This window comes from Vicugna pacos, chromosome 11 (genome assembly GCF_048564905.1).
Source record: "Vicugna pacos chromosome 11, VicPac4, whole genome shotgun sequence".
NCBI classification, from domain to species: Eukaryota; Metazoa; Chordata; class Mammalia; order Artiodactyla; family Camelidae; genus Vicugna; species Vicugna pacos.
Window position 1 is genome coordinate 6999980 of NC_132997.1, and position 18908 is coordinate 7018887.

General features: G+C 60.1%; 1 long non-coding RNA gene across 2 annotated transcripts in view; it reads right to left on the bottom strand.

Annotated features, from left to right (window-relative positions):
• LOC140699618 (uncharacterized) overlaps positions 1–3796 on the bottom strand; it is a 47042-nt gene extending 43246 nt beyond the window's left edge. The window contains exon 1 of one of the 2 annotated variants that reach the window (XR_012077832.1): positions 3684–3796. This is a non-coding gene — a long non-coding RNA (uncharacterized lncRNA). Of the gene's footprint in view, positions 1–1368; positions 1629–3683 lie in introns of those variants that run through there. The other variant, XR_012077836.1, reaches the window with a different exon arrangement.
• Between the last annotated feature and the right edge of the window lie 15112 nt (positions 3797–18908).

The following is an 18908-nucleotide window of genomic DNA, read 5'->3' on the forward strand; positions in this document are numbered from 1 at the left end:
CCAGCCCTGCACTCTCAGAGTCCAGCCAGCTCCCAGGACCTCCCCAAATTCTGGTCCTAAGCGTCTGGGCTCAGCTAGGCAGCCACACCACTACCCAGCCCTGCAGCTCAGGCATTTCAAGGCCAGTGGGTCGCCTGGGGCCTCTGTGGGAGAGCAGGCCGTGGTGGGGCTGCTGGCTCAGCCTCCAGGTTGGACTTCACAAATGGAACGGGGGGCTCTGGGCTGGAATAATGCAGGCTTGTTCGCCACGGGAAGGACGGGGGTAACCGAGTCAGAGCACAGACTGCCAGTGCCTGGAGAACCATGCTGAGGCCAGGGCCGTCGGGGTCGGCAACTGGGAGCGCGCATCCTGCCGGGATCCTGTAAGATGGTGGCTGCTGTTTAATGCTGACGCTCACACTGCCCAGAAGGCTTCTGGAAATAAACACGCTCTCATAAACACAGGAACTTCCTGAGAAACAGTCAAACAAGGCTGGGAGACAAATGCAGGGCACGCGGCACGCGGCCCACCAACCGTCAGACAGCACCCCTCGCACCCACTCCCTTTGTCACCACGGCTGCCTGGCCTGTCAGTGGAGACGGCGAGTGGCCTGGTTTCCTGACCGCTTGGCCAGTGGCCAAAAGTCAGGGCTGAGGTTGGCACTTGTCCACCAGTGCTGTCCAGGGGACAGCAGGTGCCACAGAAGGATCTGTGGGGGCTCCTTGTGTCTGGCCAGAGGGACAAGATCTGCAGAGGGGTGTGGGGGTGCTGATCCTGCACCCAGGAAGTACACTGGCTAACTGGCCGTCCTTTCCTGGAATCCCTGAGAGCCAGCAAGATGGGCGCCTTGACATTTGGGGCAGGACTGAGCCACCCCATGTCTGTCCTGAGTCTTGTCTTTCTGCCTGTCCTCCTGACAAGGTGGCGCTCTGCGCATTCTCATCTGGAGACAGGACGACAGAGGCTCACAGGGGCACAGTGACCTGCCCAAGGCCACACAGCCGCAGCCAGGAAGGACTCAGACTCCATGTCCAGCCCCTTCCCACTGGGACATGGCCTGTAGCTGCAGAAGGCCCCAGCTGCAGCCCACAGAGGGTTCTCGGGAGTCGTTTTGACTCCAGAACCAGGGAGAGCAGGAGACCCCCCACGCCCCACATCTGCAACTGATAGCTACTGATAACAAAAACAACAACAAAAAAATAGGCACGTCCAGAGTGGCCCAGGGCCAGAGTATCCTTCTTGAAGGCAGAAGTTGAGTCAGCTGGCCTCCTTCTTGCCAGGTTGGGTGGGATCCTGGTCCTCAGCACCTGCCACGGCACTGGTGGATTGGGGGACCCCGCAGCCTCTAAAACAAGCTCCTGGACCCCCTTGCCAGCCACTTGTCATACCTTCTCCCTTCTGGCTGCCAGGATTTCTTTAATATTCCTCTTCCCATCCAGGTCCGAGAAGCACCCCAGGCTGTCGGGGATGGTGTGGTGGGTCTGGCAGGCAGGACAGGTCACAATGACCACACCCTGGTGATAGGCAAGCTTGGAGATATGCTTGGAGGACCCAGTCCCACATACATTGCAGGTGAAGACTAGCTGGTAGTGCGCGGGCGCGGGTCCCTTCTCGGAGCTGGAGGGACGCCAGCCCCAGCCCCAGCCCCAGCCCCAGCCCCAGCCCCAGGCCCGCCTTCTCCCTGCGGCCTCCAGGCAGGCACCGAGCCCCCAGCCGCCACCTCAGGCCAAGCATCCGGGAGTCCCGCGCCTCTCAACAGTCTCGGCAGGCAGCTCAGCTCTGCCCACAGGATCCCGCCCGCAGGCCCAACCCGCCATGATCTGCGCAGCGGAGACTGACCCCCGCCCCGGCTCTCCAGGCGCCCCGGCTCTCCCCGCGCCGACAAGGCCGCCCCCCACCCCAGCTGTCCCGCCGCAGCCATAATCGCCCATCGCCCCATGCCCCGGCTTTCCCGGCGCGGCCGAGAACGACCCCCGGCCCGGCTCTCCCCGCGCCCCGGCTCTCGCCGCGCGGCAGAGGCCACCTCCGGACCAGACTGTACAGCCGCAGCCTAGATCGCCCCACGCACCAACACCGGCTTTCCAGGCGCGGCCGAGAACGACTCCCGCACCGGCTCTCCCCGCGCGGCCGAGGACGCCCCCCACCCCAGCTCTCCCCGCGCCCCGGCTCTCCCCGCGCGGCCAAGTCCGCCCCCACACCAGCTGTCCCGCCGCAGCCGAGATCGCCCCACGCCCCAAGCCCCGGCTTTCCCGGCGCGGCCAAGAACGACCCCCGGCCCAGCTGTCCCGCCGCAGCCGTGATCGCCCCCCGCCCCATGTCCGGCTCTCCCGACGTGGCGGAGAACGATCCCCCGCCCGGCTCTCCCCGCGCCACGGCTCTCCCCGCGCCCCGAGTCGCCCCGCGCGGCAGAGGCCACCTCCGGACCACACTGTACAGCCGCAGCCGAGATCACCCCCGCCCCAAGCCCCGGCTTTCCTGGCGCGGCAGAGGCCGTCCCCGGCCGCGGCTCTCCACGCGCCCAGGCTCTGCCCGCGAGTCAGCGGCCACCTCCGGACTACACTGCCAGCCGCAGCAGAGATCGCCCCCTGCCGCAAGCCCCGGCTTTCCAGGCGCGGCCGAGGCCGCCCCCTGCTTCGGCTCTGCCCGCGCGGCCGAGGACGCACCCCACCCCAGCTGTCCCGCCCCAGCCGAAATCGCCCAACGCCCCATGCCCCGGCTCTCCCCGCGCGGCCAAGGCCGCCCCACACCCCAGCTGTCCCGCTGCAGCCGAGATCGCCCCCCGCCCCATGCCTCGGCTCGCCAGGCACGGCCGAGACCGACCCCCGCCCGGCTCTCCCCGCTCCACGGCTCTCCCCGCGCCCCGGCTATTCCTGCGCGGCAGAGGACACCCCCGGACCAGAGTGTACAGCCGCAGACGAGATCGCCCCGTCCCACACAATGGCTTTCCCGGCGCGGCCGAGACCGACCCCCGCCCCAGCTGTCCCGCTGCAGGCGTGATCGCCCCCCGCCCCATGCCCAGGCTCTCCCGGCGAGGCCGAGAACGACCCCGACCCCGGCTCTCCCCGCGCCCGGGCTCTCCACGCGCGGCCAAGGCCGCCTCCCACCACATCTCTCACGCCGCAGCCGAGATCGGCCCCCGCCCCATGCCCCAGCTCCCCCGGCGCGGCGGAGGCCGCCCGCGCCCCTGCTCTCCACGCGGCCAGGGTCTGCCCGCGCGGCAGAGGCCACCTCCGTACTACACTGTACAGCCGCAGCCGAGATCGCCCCCCGCCCCAGCCCCGGCTTTCCATGCGCGCCCGAGAACGACTCCCGCACTGGCTCTCCACGCCCGGCCGAGGCCGCTCCCTGCCTTGGCTCTCCCCGCGCGGCCGAGGACGCCCCCCACCCCAGCTGTCCCTGCGCCGCGGCTCTCCCCGCGCGACCAAGGCCGCCCCCAACACCAGCTGTCCCGCTGCAGCCGAGATCGCCCCCCGCCGCATGCAGCGGCTTTCCCGTCGCGGCCGAGAACGACCCCCGCCCCAGCTGTCCCGCCGCAGCCGTGCTCGCCCCCCCGCCCCATGCCCAGGCTCTCCCGGCGCGGCCGAGAACGACCCCGGCCCCGGCTCTCCCCGCGTCCCGGCTCTCCCCGCGCGGCCAAGGCCGCCCCCCACACCAGCTGTCCGGCTGCAGCCGAGATCGCCCCCCGCCCCAAGCCCAGGCTCACCTGGCATGGCCGAGAACGAACCCAGCCCCAGGCTTCCTGCGCAGCTGCCGCCTCCGCCCGCCGCCCTGGCTCACCCAGCCCAGCCTAGACCGCCCCAACCGGGCTCCCCGCTCCTGGCCCACCCCTTCCCCTGCCCCTCCACTGCAGATTTCTCCCCTCCTGTTCTGGCCCTCCAGGCACAGCTCATACCGCCCCTCCCCGCCCCGCCCCAATTCCGCGCGCGGCCCAGGCCACGCCTTCGACATCTTGGGAGCAGGCTTCCCTAGGCTGTCGCTTTAAAGATGGTTCGGATGGAAAAAAAAAAAAAAAAAAAGGAAAAACAGAAAACAGCATAAATACAAAACAGACACACTCATAGAAATAGAAAACAAACTTGTGGCTGCCAAGGGGGAGGGGCGTGGGACGGGACAACCTGGGAGTTGGAAATGTGCAGATACTGACAGGCAGATGCAGAATAGATGAACAAGATTATACTGTATAGCACAGGGAAATGCATACGAGATCTTGTGGTAGCTCACAGCCAAAGACATTTTCCAAAGAATATATGTATGTTCATGTATCACTGAAACATTGTGCTCTCCACGGAAAATTGACCAAATGATAAAGAAAGATTAATTAATTGCCCAAATACCTGTCTATATAAATCAACCTTTTTAAATAAAATACCAAAAAGGGGAGGGGGAAAGAAAAAGCTGCGGATTCTTTCCATAGCATCCCGGTGTGTTTGAGCACATGGAGTGACCCTACTCGTTCCTTCAGCGAGCATTCGTTGAACGCCTCCTGTGTGCCTGATACTGTGCCTGGTGCCCAAGAAATACTCCTTCTCCTGAAAAAGCGTACAGTCGCACATGGAAATAAGCAGCTACAGCAGCGTCTGGGCAGTTCTGTCCTACTCAGCCGGGCCCCGCTAGTTCAGACATGATCACAATTCGGGGAAGGACTGAGATAAGGACTGTATTCGTGCTAGTCTAGAAAGCAAGTCGTCTAAGCGAGCTGAAAGAGAAAGCACCGAAAAGTACAAATGGCTTCAAGGGCCCTAAGAGCATCCATTGACATGCTACAGCAGTGAAGGCAGAATCCACTCTAAGGAGCAGAGACCAGAGAGAGCACTCACCTTACAAGGGCAAAACTCTGACTGCCCTGTTGCCATCCCAGTTGAGGGAGTGGGACCTATAGGAAGGAAAAGTGCCCTGAAAGTACAAAGGTAAGTGGTAATATGATAAGGCTGAGAACGGGCCAAATGAGCAGCCGTGACAATGACACAGTGACTTCCGTGAATCAGTCTCGTGTGAGCTGCCTGAACATGGAACCCCCAATATCTCAGTGGCTTAATACAATCCCGGGCTTTTCTTCACTTGCGTAACGTCCAAAAGGGGTTTATCTTCCTTGGTGGGTAGCTCTTCTCCTAGCCAGAGTTCAGGGATCCAGGTTCATTTTATCCACTGAATCTATCATTTCGACATATGGCTTCTCAGGTCTCAAGGACGTGAAGGAGAACGTGTGGGAGATTTTCATGGGCTGTGCTGAAGTTCACATGCCACCGTCAGACCTCAACAGCTGAGCATGCCCGACTGCGAGGGAGGCCGGGAAATGGAGTCCAGCTGCATCTGTGCCCACGAACAGGAGGAAGTGACCTTGGTAAGCAGCTAGGCCAGACCGCCACACGGAGCTAGAGGTAGAGGCCAGCTCCCTGTGGGTGGGCACCCCCTCTCGCCCTCACCTTGCTATCTCTGATGCCGAGTTGAGAATCTTGGGCCCCCGGGTCATGAGGCCCCTACTGCCATTTCCTCCATGCCATGCTGCCCGTGGCCTTGCTCTCTCTCACGTCCCCATTGTAGTCCATCAGAACAATTATTACTTCCTGATCACATCCTTCCTTGTCATTCAGTTTACTCGCTGGCCTTCCTCCTACCTGGACGGAAGCTCCCTGAATGCGTGGAAGCAGCCTATGAGATGGTCACGTCACTCTACTGATGTGAGCCACCATCTGCCCATCTGTCCCTGGGTCACTGCATATCCAGCTGGAGAAGTTCAGCCTGCCAGACTGTGTAATCAGACAAGTGGACAGTTTTCCTGCTCCCAGGACTGTGCTACTGAGTGTGCACAGTGGACACAGGCTGTCTCTAATCCCAGTTCCAGCCCTGCTACCTGCGTGACCTTGACTCATGAGCTCTAACCTTCCAGCAAGGGCCTCAGGCTTTCTCACTCGGTTTGCCTTAGAGAACCGAAACCCTCAGACCTCAGGATGCTATTGCCCATTTCTCCTGTGTGGGGACTGTTTCCTACTGGCGACACAGAGTGTGAGCACTGGTTTACACACCCATACACACACACACACACACACACACACACACACAAAGACACTCACATTGACACCCGTGTACAATGACATTGAATAAGAATTATCGCGTCCCATCATAAGAGGAACAGACACGGAGGAGGAAGTCAGAGGAAGATAAGTTGGGTCGCAGGCAACACCTACAGGTGACATGACTCTCCAATTTTTTAGGCCTTATTCCACTTGCACCTGAGGACATCCCTAGAAGTACTTTCTAGAATCATTCCCACTGTGCAGCTAGGGAGACACACTGGCCTGGACACACACCAGGACTTCCCCAGGATGGAGAACAGGTAAGGATGAGGAGTGGATTCTGGAAGCCAGGGCGTCTCCTCAAAGCTGCATGCAGACCCTCCCCGGCAGCTATAGAGACGGCGGGGCTGCTCTAACTGTGCAAGGTGCGGGTTCGCGTGGAGAAGGGCGTGAGCAGGCAGCAGCCCAGAGGGCTGTGTGTGGAGGTGTTGTCTGAGGAGGGGGTTCCAGGAAGTGGACCCCAGGAAGTGACATCACATCCTTAACAGACCCCAACCGAAATGGAACCTGGTTACCAGGCACCCATATTCTAACGACGGCTCCAGAGCCAGTGCACTTGGCTGGAGACAGTTGAAGACACAGGATGTTCTCCTCTTGTTTCCCGGTCTCCCGGGGCTTCTCCGCCAGGAAACCCTGGACTGCGAGGTTCTTCGGTGGCTGCAGGCGTCTGTGGAACCCTCCACCCAGGCGCCTGTGGCCTATTTTGAGGAGGTCACCTAAGGTAACGCTGGGTGGCCTGGAGAAGGCCAGTCTGGGACCGGCCTCCATTGGGGGCCCTCCCTGGGCAGGCCCGCTTTCCCTCATCTCCATGTCGCTGAAGGGGGACTTGAGAGGAGGTGTCCCCTCTGGGCAGGAATGGCTTGTTGAACACTTGGTGACCTGGGGGTCCTGTCATGGCCGCACCCAAGGACAGGGCTGATAAGGGGGAAAGAGGACTCCTGGGGGGCATCTTCTCTGTGTCAATGGGAATACAAGGCTCCCACTTTGTCAGCTTTTCTGCCCCTGAAGGAGGTCTGTGCAGACAGTGGTGGATGTGTGTCACGACTGCAGATGTCTTATGGGTCGGAGAAGCAGACAGGGCTCTGAGGCTCCTGCCTGGCCTCTGGGCACTGTATTTACAGGACTCCACACACGGGACGGGACAGGACCTGGTCCACGGAGATCCCCGCTCCACCTCCCTGCAGGAGGCGCAGGTGCCCCACGACAGCAGCAGAGCCCAGGACGCGCTCAGGGTGAGTGTGAGCGAGGAGACTCCACACCCAGGAAGCCCCGGGCCCCGCTGCTGCCCCACTTCTCCCCTGGGCTGCCTCTTAAGAGAGCTGCTGGCAAAGGGATCTGATGCCCCGTCTCCCCCATCTGCCGTCACAACCCAGGACCTGCCTTGGCCAGACGCAAAGTCAGTGCCCACGTATGAGTCCGAATCTCAGAAAGAGACTCGGACAGAACTTCAGTATACGTAAAGTCAAGGGTATTTCTGCATTTTTCTACACGTTGTCCTGTTTCTTCTCCATCCCCAAGTGTCCACATTCACCTGAAGACCCTGAGCCCTCCCAGCCCAGGCTCAGCTGCTGTGTTCTCATCCCTTGAACGGGGTGTTGTGACAGCAGTCACGGGGATGAAGTGGTGCAGGCAGGGAGGGGCCGGCACTGCGGTGCCGACACAGGGATCCGAGACACTGATGCATTTCATCATCGCCCTTCACCCCTGGTACTGATGATGCCGAGAACCTTGGATTTGCTCAGGGCTCCCCTGTTCCACCTCAGGCACAACAGCTTGAGGCTTGAGCATTCGGTCTAATCTCCAGCCCCAAGAGCCAGGGGGTCCCCGGTGCTGCCTCTGATTCATGTCTCTCCTCCTTCCACCCCAGGGGGGAGCTGGACCATCAGGGAGCAGGGATGAGGCCTACAGGGCTTGGAGCCTCCGGCGACACAGGCTGGAGAAGCTGGTGGCAAAGCTGGTGCCTGCCGTCCTGGGCGGCCAGCCATCCTATGTGAACACATTTCTGGGCAGTTATCGAACTTTTGCCACTGCCCAGCAGGTGCTGGACCATCTGTTCCGAAGGTGAGCACTGTGTCTTCATGGGACATTGGGGACCTGGCCACCTACCAGCAGTGCCATGAGGCATTGTTCCTCTACCTCTCTGAGCCTCAGGGTCCCCCCTGAACACTGGGGTCAAGAGAGGATCAGGCCCTAGGAGGGTAGGAACAGAGGGAGACCTTCATGGAAGGTGCTCTCCAGGGACCTGGCTCACGGAAAGGGCAGCTGGCGGGGCTGTGGTTGTGCGAATTTGTCATTGTCCTCCTGCCCAAGGGCTAGCGTCTGCCTCCTGTGTCACTGGGACTTCGGCCTTGGGCGCAACTGTTTTCCCATTTCAAAGGGGATCTGTGATGCCATTAGCTGTCCCTGTCCTGGGAGAGTGAGAGCAGGGATCCCTGGGAGGGACAAGTGGGGTCCCAGGCCCACTCAGATGTGCGCCGTGGGGCCAGGTGGGCTCACTCACTCATTCCTCAAATGTACAGGAAGGGCCCCCAGGGACAGGGGCTTTTCTAGGAACAACCATCATTTAATGCATCGAGCAGACATCAGCCCTGCCCTCCAGGGCTTCCATTCTCTCGGGTGTCACACTGTCACACTAGACAGCACATCCAGCTAGTGTGCTCGGGACAGTGCATGTGACGCCTTCCTGCTCTCCTCTAGATACGGATGCGTCCTCCCTGTTACGGAAGAGGACGGGGGACCCCTGCACCAGCTGAAAGAGTGAGTCTCTTGGATTGAAGCGGGAAGGATTCCTTCCCCAAATAGTGTGTGAAGCTCTGGGCTCTCTGGTTGGGCAGAGGTGGGCGGAATCCTGGATCCCGCATATCCTTCGAGTCTGGCTTGAGAGCAGAAGTCCTAGGGCTTCCCCTGGCAAAGAAGAGACGAGACCCAGAGAGCTGTGGATGGGACTGTGGCGCTGTGAGGGGCATCTGGGAGGTCAGAGGACAGAGTCAAAAGTGAAGAAAACCCACAAGCATCCCCTATCCATCCCATCCCTGCCCACACGCCCTTTGGGAGACACAGAACACGAGGGGTGGAGAGCATCCTGCCCACCATCTAGGGGAGCCTCAATGGTGGGGACTCAGCTGGTGCTCAGGGGACCCAGGGAGCCTCAGGGGACAGCTGAGCCCATCCTGATGATGCTGAGTAGCAGGGGCATGAGGAGACCCAGGCAGGGTCCCTGGAGGATTCTGCAGCCAGCAGGTGCAGGAGCTAAAGTCTGAGGAGTGAGGAGGCCCGTGGGCAGCCTGGATGGCCGACACAGCCTGTCTGTTCCCTCCTGGCTCAGGCACTCATAGAGCAGCTCCTGTGTCCCTTAGAGGGCAGTGGCCAGAGCACACAGCCTGCCTGTCCTCACAGACGTGCCATCCAGTGGGGAGGGGCAGGGAGAGGGACATAGCAGTGTGACAGGTGTCCCTGAAGCGGTGGACAGGTGGTCACGCCACTGAGCCAGGGCTGTCCCTTCAGAAGGCTTGTAGCAGCCCCTCCTCTGTGTCCAAGCCCGCCTCTGCCCACACTGCCAGCTGAGATGGGACATGGAGCAGAGCCGGCCTCTGGATGGGCAGGAGCCAAAGGCAAAAAGGCCCAGGTCCCTGCAGGGCTACCCTGGGAGCCCAACGTGGTAGGAAAGGCCAAGGCTCTGACTCTGGTGTCCCCCTGACTACCCCCAGGGCCATGGCCTCCATCCTGGGCACCTGGATGTTCCAGTACCCAGACGATTTCCACCAGCCTCCAGAATTCCCATGCTTGAAGACCGTTGTTGCTTACGTCGAGCTCAGCATGCCTGGCTCAGACCTGGAGCGGCAGGCCCACCTCCTCCTGGCACAGCTGGAGCAACTGGAACTCCCAGAGGCAGACAGTGATGGTGAGGAGGATGCAGGGTGGGGGATCTGGTGGGTGGGGAGGGGAAGGCACTGGACCCCACAGAGCAGAGTCTGGGAAGACTCCCTGGGGGTGGAATCCTGGAGTGAGATTTGACTGAGTAGCAGTGAGGGCTCCCCTGGCTTTGGGAGACCCGTGGGAAAGCAGTCCTACTGATGAGAGTTTCCCTTCTTGGAGCTACAGCACCAGCTCCAGAACCCGCTGGGGAAACCCCTCTGGGTGGAGAGCCAGCTCCAGCTCTCCCGCCTGCGACAGCGCCAGAGCCAGAGCCAGAGCCAGAGCCAGAACCAGAGCAGAGGGACGCGCTGTAAGTATCAGTCCGGCTCGGCTGCCACCCGTCGCCTTCAGGGCCAGGACGCCCACTGTCCTTGAGGTGTCTGTGATTTAGAATTCCGGATTATTCTTAGAGGTGATAACATATTCCTTGCGGCCTGTTGTGTCTGTGTTTTATGGTTAATAGAAACATCAAAGTGCCCTACATGTCTCTGTTTGGATAGACTCACTTCTCTGCACCAGACACACAGGGCGGGGATGTGGCCAAGTGGCCCCAGCACATTCCCACCCTCTCCCTGCAGGTCCTGTGAGGCAGCGGCCTCCTCTCTCTTGTCTGCTGTGGACCCAGGGCCCAGCTCAGGGCCTCCGCCAACACTCCCTGAGACCCCACCCTTGGTAAGTGGCCGCCCATGTCATGATCAAGACAAGGACTTAGAAGGCAACCCCAAATTTTGATCTTAGAGGATTTGTTTTTTCCCAGCAGTGAGACTGATTTTGTGTTTGTGTGAATGTTGCCTGTTTGTCCGACATCCATGGAGCCAGCGGTTCACATGCCATTCCCCATACGGCCACCAGAGGGAGGGATGTCACTGCTTCTGAGAAACACTGTTCCATTCCAAAGTGGTCCTTCCCAATTTAGCCCTCCTCAGAACATGGTTTAGAAAGTGAGGATTCCTTTAAGCTATAGAGGTTTGGTTTTTTTCTTCAATCTCGTTTCAGGTCTAATCTCAATACACCTTCATTCACAAACAGCAATTGAGCCACTGAGTGGAAGTTGTCACTTGGGATACACAGACGTGTGTTCTTCTGTGTCCAGCCCCCATCTGTGTCCACCTCTGTCCCTTCCTCTCTCCCTCCAACCGTCTGCGTTTGTAAATATCTATTTAAATAAAAGACTTTGACAATCAGTGCAATGTACAAGAGATATTTTAATTCATGTTGCCTTGTGTGCGTGTGATGTAGATTTGGGTAGAAAGCGGTCTGCTCACAGGACAGTGGGGTTGTCCCTGAATCCCTAGGAGACAATTGAAGCGGGGCAGTAGGTCTCAGTGGGAGTCACTCACCGGGGAAGGTCTCCTGCTCAGCACAGCCAAGGTGGGTCCTCATCGACTTCTATCCCCAGAGCACTGAGTCTGCTTTCGCCTGGGGCGCTTTGCTACAATCCCGTGTATCCTAAAGTGTCAGAAGAAAGAACAGTGATGATAAGAACTGTGGGAGAGGGACAGGTTTTGATTTCAATTACCTGCTCCTCTACCTACAACGGCTTTCCCTGGATTGTATTATAAGGAACGCTCAGCAACCTGGGAGCAGAGTCTACACCTTGGACTTGAGCATATTACAGGTCTCTAGCCCAGCACTTGGCCAAGAAGATGGACGTGTACTGCTGAGTGAATAGAGTTGGGAGGGAAGATAGGACGGGTTAGGGGAATGTATTTGAAATGGGGACTCTCCTGGAGCTTTCCTGACAGGAAGTCATCAAACCTAGGCACCTTCCTCCCCTGCCAGGCCCTTTACTCCTGAAGACCTTCCCACAGAGCCCCTCAGCCAGGACCCACATGATCCCAGGGCTCTCCCACATCACATCGCAGCATCTGCTCTCACTTCTGTTCTCATTTTGGCCCCCTTGACTCTCCTACTGTGTGGCTCTGCACTCTAGGTCTCAGGGGACACCTCTGACTCCCTCAGGGATCCAAAGTCAGAATATTAGATCCTACGGACCTGAAGTTTCACGATGGGACTGAATTTATGAATCAGTCACCACATGGAGAAATACCGCTCTGCATGACTGTCATAATGCGGGGGGGGGTTCTCTTGAACAATCCATGTTAAATCGATGGCATAAAAGAAGCATGTTTTTCTTGCAATGAGCATCCCTACTAAATTTAGCCATTTCTCTGATGAGGCTCTAAAAGACCTGACGCATTACATGAGGAACGGAGTGAAGTGATATTGTGCTATAACGCAGTATATAATGCTGTGATACTTCTAAAAATTGTTATTATCCAGTTGGGCTAGGGTAATTGAAAAAAAAATAACCTTGTGTGAATATGACCCTTGAAATTTCTCATGTTTCCAGGAAATTCAGAAGATGGTGGTGAACTCACCCATTTCTTTCTCGGCATTCGTTGAGATGGTCCTGTGTTTTCTCCTCACACTGTTAATGGAATGGAGTACAGTCATGCATTTTTCTAAGGTGAAGCCATCCTGCATTCCAGGAATCAATCCCACTTGCTCATGGTGTGCAGTTCTTCTTACACAGATGGGTACGAATGACTAGTTTATAGATTGTTTTCTGCCCTTTCTACCTCAGCTCAGGCTTCCTGAGCCCTGGTAGGGTGGCCGGTGATGGCCAGGACACAACACTGAACCACAGAGGGTTTTGCTTTCTCATTAGTCATGATAATTGTTCTTAGTAACCCCTGATGCTTGATTTACACAGTCATGACTGTCAGACAGACCTGCACTCACCCATTCCCCCCCCCACCCCGTGTCTCACTCTCCACTCGATCCTTCTGGGATTCATTCACTTCTTTTTTCAATCCACCCGTTCTCACTCTCAGTGACAGCCTGACAGCGGCAAACTCTCTGAGTCTCTTGGATCTGAACACAATGATATTTTGCTTTTACTCCTGAGTCATGGCTTAGAAGGAAAACTAGATGGACATTCCTGTGATGTGTCCCTTCGCATCTGAGATGTCATTCTGAAGTCTTGAAGTCAGTGGCAGCCTGGCCTCGCACAAAGTAGGCTCACTTGGACCGCCGGGCCCTGGCTGGTCTGAGAAGCATCCGTGCAGATGGGGCACTGCCCTTGGAGGGGCATCAGCAGGGCCCTCGCGGGTCAGGAGGCAGGGGAGGGGAAAAGTGGGCAAGAGCCTCTCCTGTGGTTTCCATGGGGATCAACAGGGAGGCAGGACTAGCAGGTGGGAGGACTCAAGCATCTCTGGGTGGAGGGGCTGTCCCTACTTGTCTGTCCCCGCCCTGGCTGTGCTCACTGGCATCTTCTACTGTCTCTAGGAACTGACTAGCCCTGGGAGGGGCAGCCCCTCCAGGCTCAGTGGGACCCAGGTGTCAAAGTGTCAGAAAACAGACAATAAAAAACGGCTAGCATACATGTCCAAACCACAGGCCTCCGTTTCCACATCCGTGGAGGGCGGGATTGGCCTCAGTGGCCCTCCAAGGCCCAGCCCTGCACTCTCAGAGTCCAGCCAGCTCCCAGGACCTCCCCAAATTCTGGTCCTAAGCGTCTGGGCTCAGCTAGGCAGCCACACCACTACCCAGCCCTGCAGCTCAGGCATTTCAAGGCCAGTGGGTCGCCTGGGGCCTCTGTGGGAGAGCAGGCCATGGTGGGGCTGCTGGCTCAGCCTCCAGGTTGGACTTCACAAATGGAACGGGGGGCTCTGGGCTGGAATAATGCAGGCTTGTTCGCCACGGGAAGGACGGGGGTAACCGAGTCAGAGCACAGACTGCCAGTGCCTGGAGAACCATGCTGAGGCCAGGGCCGTCGGGGTCGGCAACTGGGAGCGCGCATCCTGCCGGGATCCTGTAAGATGGTGGCTGCTGTTTAATGCTGACGCTCACACTGCCCAGAAGGCTTCTGGAAATAAACACGCTCTCATAAACACAGGAACTTCCTGAGAAACAGTCAAACAAGGCTGGGAGACAAATGCAGGGCACGCGGCACGCGGCCCACCAACCGTCAGACAGCACCCCTCGCACCCACTCCCTTTGTCACCACGGCTGCCTGGCCTGTCAGTGGAGACGGCGAGTGGCCTGGTTTCCTGACCGCTTGGCCAGTGGCCAAAAGTCAGGGCTGAGGTTGGCACTTGTCCACCAGTGCTGTCCAGGGGACAGCAGGTGCCACAGAAGGATCTGTGGGGGCTCCTTGTGTCTGGCCAGAGGGACAAGATCTGCAGAGGGGTGTGGGGGTGCTGATCCTGCACCCAGGAAGTACACTGGCTAACTGGCCGTCCTTTCCTGGAATCCCTGAGAGCCAGCAAGATGGGCGCCTTGACATTTGGGGCAGGACTGAGCCACCCCATGTCTGTCCTGAGTCTTGTCTTTCTGCCTGTCCTCCTGACAAGGTGGCGCTCTGCGCATTCTCATCTGGAGACAGGACGACAGAGGCTCACAGGGGCACAGTGACCTGCCCAAGGCCACACAGCCGCAGCCAGGAAGGACTCAGACTCCATGTCCAGCCCCTTCCCACTGGGACATGGCCTGTAGCTGCAGAAGGCCCCAGCTGCAGCCCACAGAGGGTTCTCGGGAGTCGTTTTGACTCCAGAACCAGGGAGAGCAGGAGACCCCCACGCCCCACATCTGCAACTGATAGCTACTGATAACAAAAACAACAACAAAAAAATAGGCACGTCCAGAGTGGCCCAGGGCCAGAGTATCCTTCTTGAAGGCAGAAGTTGAGTCAGCTGGCCTCCTTCTTGCCAGGTTGGGTGGGATCCTGGTCCTCAGCACCTGCCACGGCACTGGTGGATTGGGGGACCCCGCAGCCTCTAAAACAAGCTCCTGGACCCCCTTGCCAGCCACTTGTCATACCTTCTCCCTTCTGGCTGCCAGGATTTCTTTAATATTCCTCTTCCCATCCAGGTCCGAGAAGCACCCCAGGCTGTCGGGGATGGTGTGGTGGGTCTGGCAGGCAGGACAGGTCACAATGACCACACCCTGGTGATAGGCAAGCTTGGAGATATGCTTGGAGGACCCAGTCCCACATACATTGCAGGTGAAGACTAGCTGGTAGTGCGCGGGCGCGGGTCCCTTCTCGGAGCTGGAGGGACGCCAGCCCCAGCCCCAGCCCCAGCCCCAGCCCCAGCCCCAGGCCCGCCTTCTCCCTGCGGCCTCCAGGCAGGCACCGAGCCCCCAGCCGCCACCTCAGGCCAAGCATCCGGGAGTCCCGCGCCTCTCAACAGTCTCGGCAGGCAGCTCAGCTCTGCCCACAGGATCCCGCCCGCAGGCCCAACCCGCCATGATCTGCGCAGCGGAGACTGACCCCCGCCCCGGCTCTCCAGGCGCCCCGGCTCTCCCCGCGCCGACAAGGCCGCCCCCCACCCCAGCTGTCCCGCCGCAGCCATAATCGCCCATCGCCCCATGCCCCGGCTTTCCCGGCGCGGCCGAGAACGACCCCCGGCCCGGCTCTCCCCGCGCCCCGGCTCTCGCCGCGCGGCAGAGGCCACCTCCGGACCAGACTGTACAGCCGCAGCCTAGATCGCCCCACGCACCAACACCGGCTTTCCAGGCGCGGCCGAGAACGACTCCCGCACCGGCTCTCCCCGCGCGGCCGAGGACGCCCCCCACCCCAGCTCTCCCCGCGCCCCGGCTCTCCCCGCGCGGCCAAGTCCGCCCCCACACCAGCTGTCCCGCCGCAGCCGAGATCGCCCCACGCCCCAAGCCCCGGCTTTCCCGGCGCGGCCAAGAACGACCCCCGGCCCAGCTGTCCCGCCGCAGCCGTGATCGCCCCCCGCCCCATGTCCGGCTCTCCCGACGTGGCGGAGAACGATCCCCCGCCCGGCTCTCCCCGCGCCACGGCTCTCCCCGCGCCCCGAGTCGCCCCGCGCGGCAGAGGCCACCTCCGGACCACACTGTACAGCCGCAGCCGAGATCACCCCCGCCCCAAGCCCCGGCTTTCCTGGCGCGGCAGAGGCCGTCCCCGGCCGCGGCTCTCCACGCGCCCAGGCTCTGCCCGCGAGTCAGCGGCCACCTCCGGACTACACTGCCAGCCGCAGCAGAGATCGCCCCCTGCCGCAAGCCCCGGCTTTCCAGGCGCGGCCGAGGCCGCCCCCTGCTTCGGCTCTGCCCGCGCGGCCGAGGACGCACCCCACCCCAGCTGTCCCGCCCCAGCCGAAATCGCCCAACGCCCCATGCCCCGGCTCTCCCCGCGCGGCCAAGGCCGCCCCACACCCCAGCTGTCCCGCTGCAGCCGAGATCGCCCCCCGCCCCATGCCTCGGCTCGCCAGGCACGGCCGAGACCGACCCCCGCCCGGCTCTCCCCGCTCCACGGCTCTCCCCGCGCCCCGGCTATTCCTGCGCGGCAGAGGACACCCCCGGACCAGAGTGTACAGCCGCAGACGAGATCGCCCCGTCCCACACAATGGCTTTCCCGGCGCGGCCGAGACCGACCCCCGCCCCAGCTGTCCCGCTGCAGGCGTGATCGCCCCCCGCCCCATGCCCAGGCTCTCCCGGCGAGGCCGAGAACGACCCCGACCCCGGCTCTCCCCGCGCCCGGGCTCTCCACGCGCGGCCAAGGCCGCCTCCCACCACATCTCTCACGCCGCAGCCGAGATCGGCCCCCGCCCCATGCCCCAGCTCCCCCGGCGCGGCGGAGGCCGCCCGCGCCCCTGCTCTCCACGCGGCCAGGGTCTGCCCGCGCGGCAGAGGCCACCTCCGTACTACACTGTACAGCCGCAGCCGAGATCGCCCCCCGCCCCAGCCCCGGCTTTCCATGCGCGCCCGAGAACGACTCCCGCACTGGCTCTCCACGCCCGGCCGAGGCCGCTCCCTGCCTTGGCTCTCCCCGCGCGGCCGAGGACGCCCCCCACCCCAGCTGTCCCTGCGCCGCGGCTCTCCCCGCGCGACCAAGGCCGCCCCCAACACCAGCTGTCCCGCTGCAGCCGAGATCGCCCCCCGCCGCATGCAGCGGCTTTCCCGTCGCGGCCGAGAACGACCCCCGCCCCAGCTGTCCCGCCGCAGCCGTGCTCGCCCCCCCGCCCCATGCCCAGGCTCTCCCGGCGCGGCCGAGAACGACCCCGGCCCCGGCTCTCCCCGCGTCCCGGCTCTCCCCGCGCGGCCAAGGCCGCCCCCCACACCAGCTGTCCGGCTGCAGCCGAGATCGCCCCCCGCCCCAAGCCCAGGCTCACCTGGCATGGCCGAGAACGAACCCAGCCCCAGGCTTCCTGCGCAGCTGCCGCCTCCGCCCGCCGCCCTGGCTCACCCAGCCCAGCCTAGACCGCCCCAACCGGGCTCCCCGCTCCTGGCCCACCCCTTCCCCTGCCCCTCCACTGCAGATTTCTCCCCTCCTGTTCTGGCCCTCCAGGCACAGCTCATACCGCCCCTCCCCGCCCCGCCCCAATTCCGCGCGCGGCCCAGGCCACGCCTTCGACATCTTGGGAGCAGGCTTCCCTAGGCTGTCGCTTTAAAGATGGTTCGGATGGAAAAAAAAAAAAAAAAAAAGGAAAAACAGAAAACAGCATAAATACAAAACAGACACACTCATAGAAATAGAAAACAAACTTGTGGCTGCCAAGGGGGAGGGGCGTGGGACGGGACAACCTGGGAGTTGGAAATGTGCAGATACTGACAGGCAGATGCAGAATAGATGAACAAGATTATACTGTATAGCACAGGGAAATGCATACGAGATCTTGTGGTAGCTCACAGCCAAAGACATTTTCCAAAGAATATATGTATGTTCATGTATCACTGAAACATTGTGCTCTCCACGGAAAATTGACCAAATGATAAAGAAAGATTAATTAATTGCCCAAATACCTGTCTATATAAATCAACCTTTTTAAATAAAATACCAAAAAGGGGAGGGGGAAAGAAAAAGCTGCGGATTCTTTCCATAGCATCCCGGTGTGTTTGAGCACATGGAGTGACCCTACTCGTTCCTTCAGCGAGCATTCGTTGAACGCCTCCTGTGTGCCTGATACTGTGCCTGGTGCCCAAGAAATACTCCTTCTCCTGAAAAAGCGTACAGTCGCACATGGAAATAAGCAGCTACAGCAGCGTCTGGGCAGTTCTGTCCTACTCAGCCGGGCCCCGCTAGTTCAGACATGATCACAATTCGGGGAAGGACTGAGATAAGGACTGTATTCGTGCTAGTCTAGAAAGCAAGTCGTCTAAGCGAGCTGAAAGAGAAAGCACCGAAAAGTACAAATGGCTTCAAGGGCCCTAAGAGCATCCATTGACATGCTACAGCAGTGAAGGCAGAATCCACTCTAAGGAGCAGAGACCAGAGAGAGCACTCACCTTACAAGGGCAAAACTCTGACTGCCCTGTTGCCATCCCAGTTGAGGGAGTGGGACCTATAGGAAGGAAAAGTGCCCTGAAAGTACAAAGGTAAGTGGTAATATGATAAGGCTGAGAACGGGCCAAATGAGCAGCCGTGACAATGACACAGTGACTTCCGTGAATCAGTCTCGTGTGAGCTGCCTGAACATGGAACCCCCAATATCTCAGTGGCTTAATACAATCCCGGGCTTTTCTTCACTTGCGTAACGTCCAAAAGGGGTTTATCTTCCTTGGTGGGTAGCTCTTCTCCTAGCCAGAGTTCAGGGATCCAGGTTCATTTTATCCACTGAATCTATCATTTCGACATATGGCTTCTCAGGTCTCAAGGACGTGAAGGAGAACGTGTGGGAGATTTTCATGGGCTGTGCTGAAGTTCACATGCCACCGTCAGACCTCAACAGCTGAGCATGCCCGACTGCGAGGGAGGCCGGGAAATGGAGTCCAGCTGCATCTGTGCCCACGAACAGGAGGAAGTGACCTTGGTAAGCAGCTAGGCCAGACCGCCACACGGAGCTAGAGGTAGAGGCCAGCTCCCTGTGGGTGGGCACCCCCTCTCGCCCTCACCTTGCTATCTCTGATGCCGAGTTGAGAATCTTGGGCCCCCGGGTCATGAGGCCCCTACTGCCATTTCCTCCATGCCATGC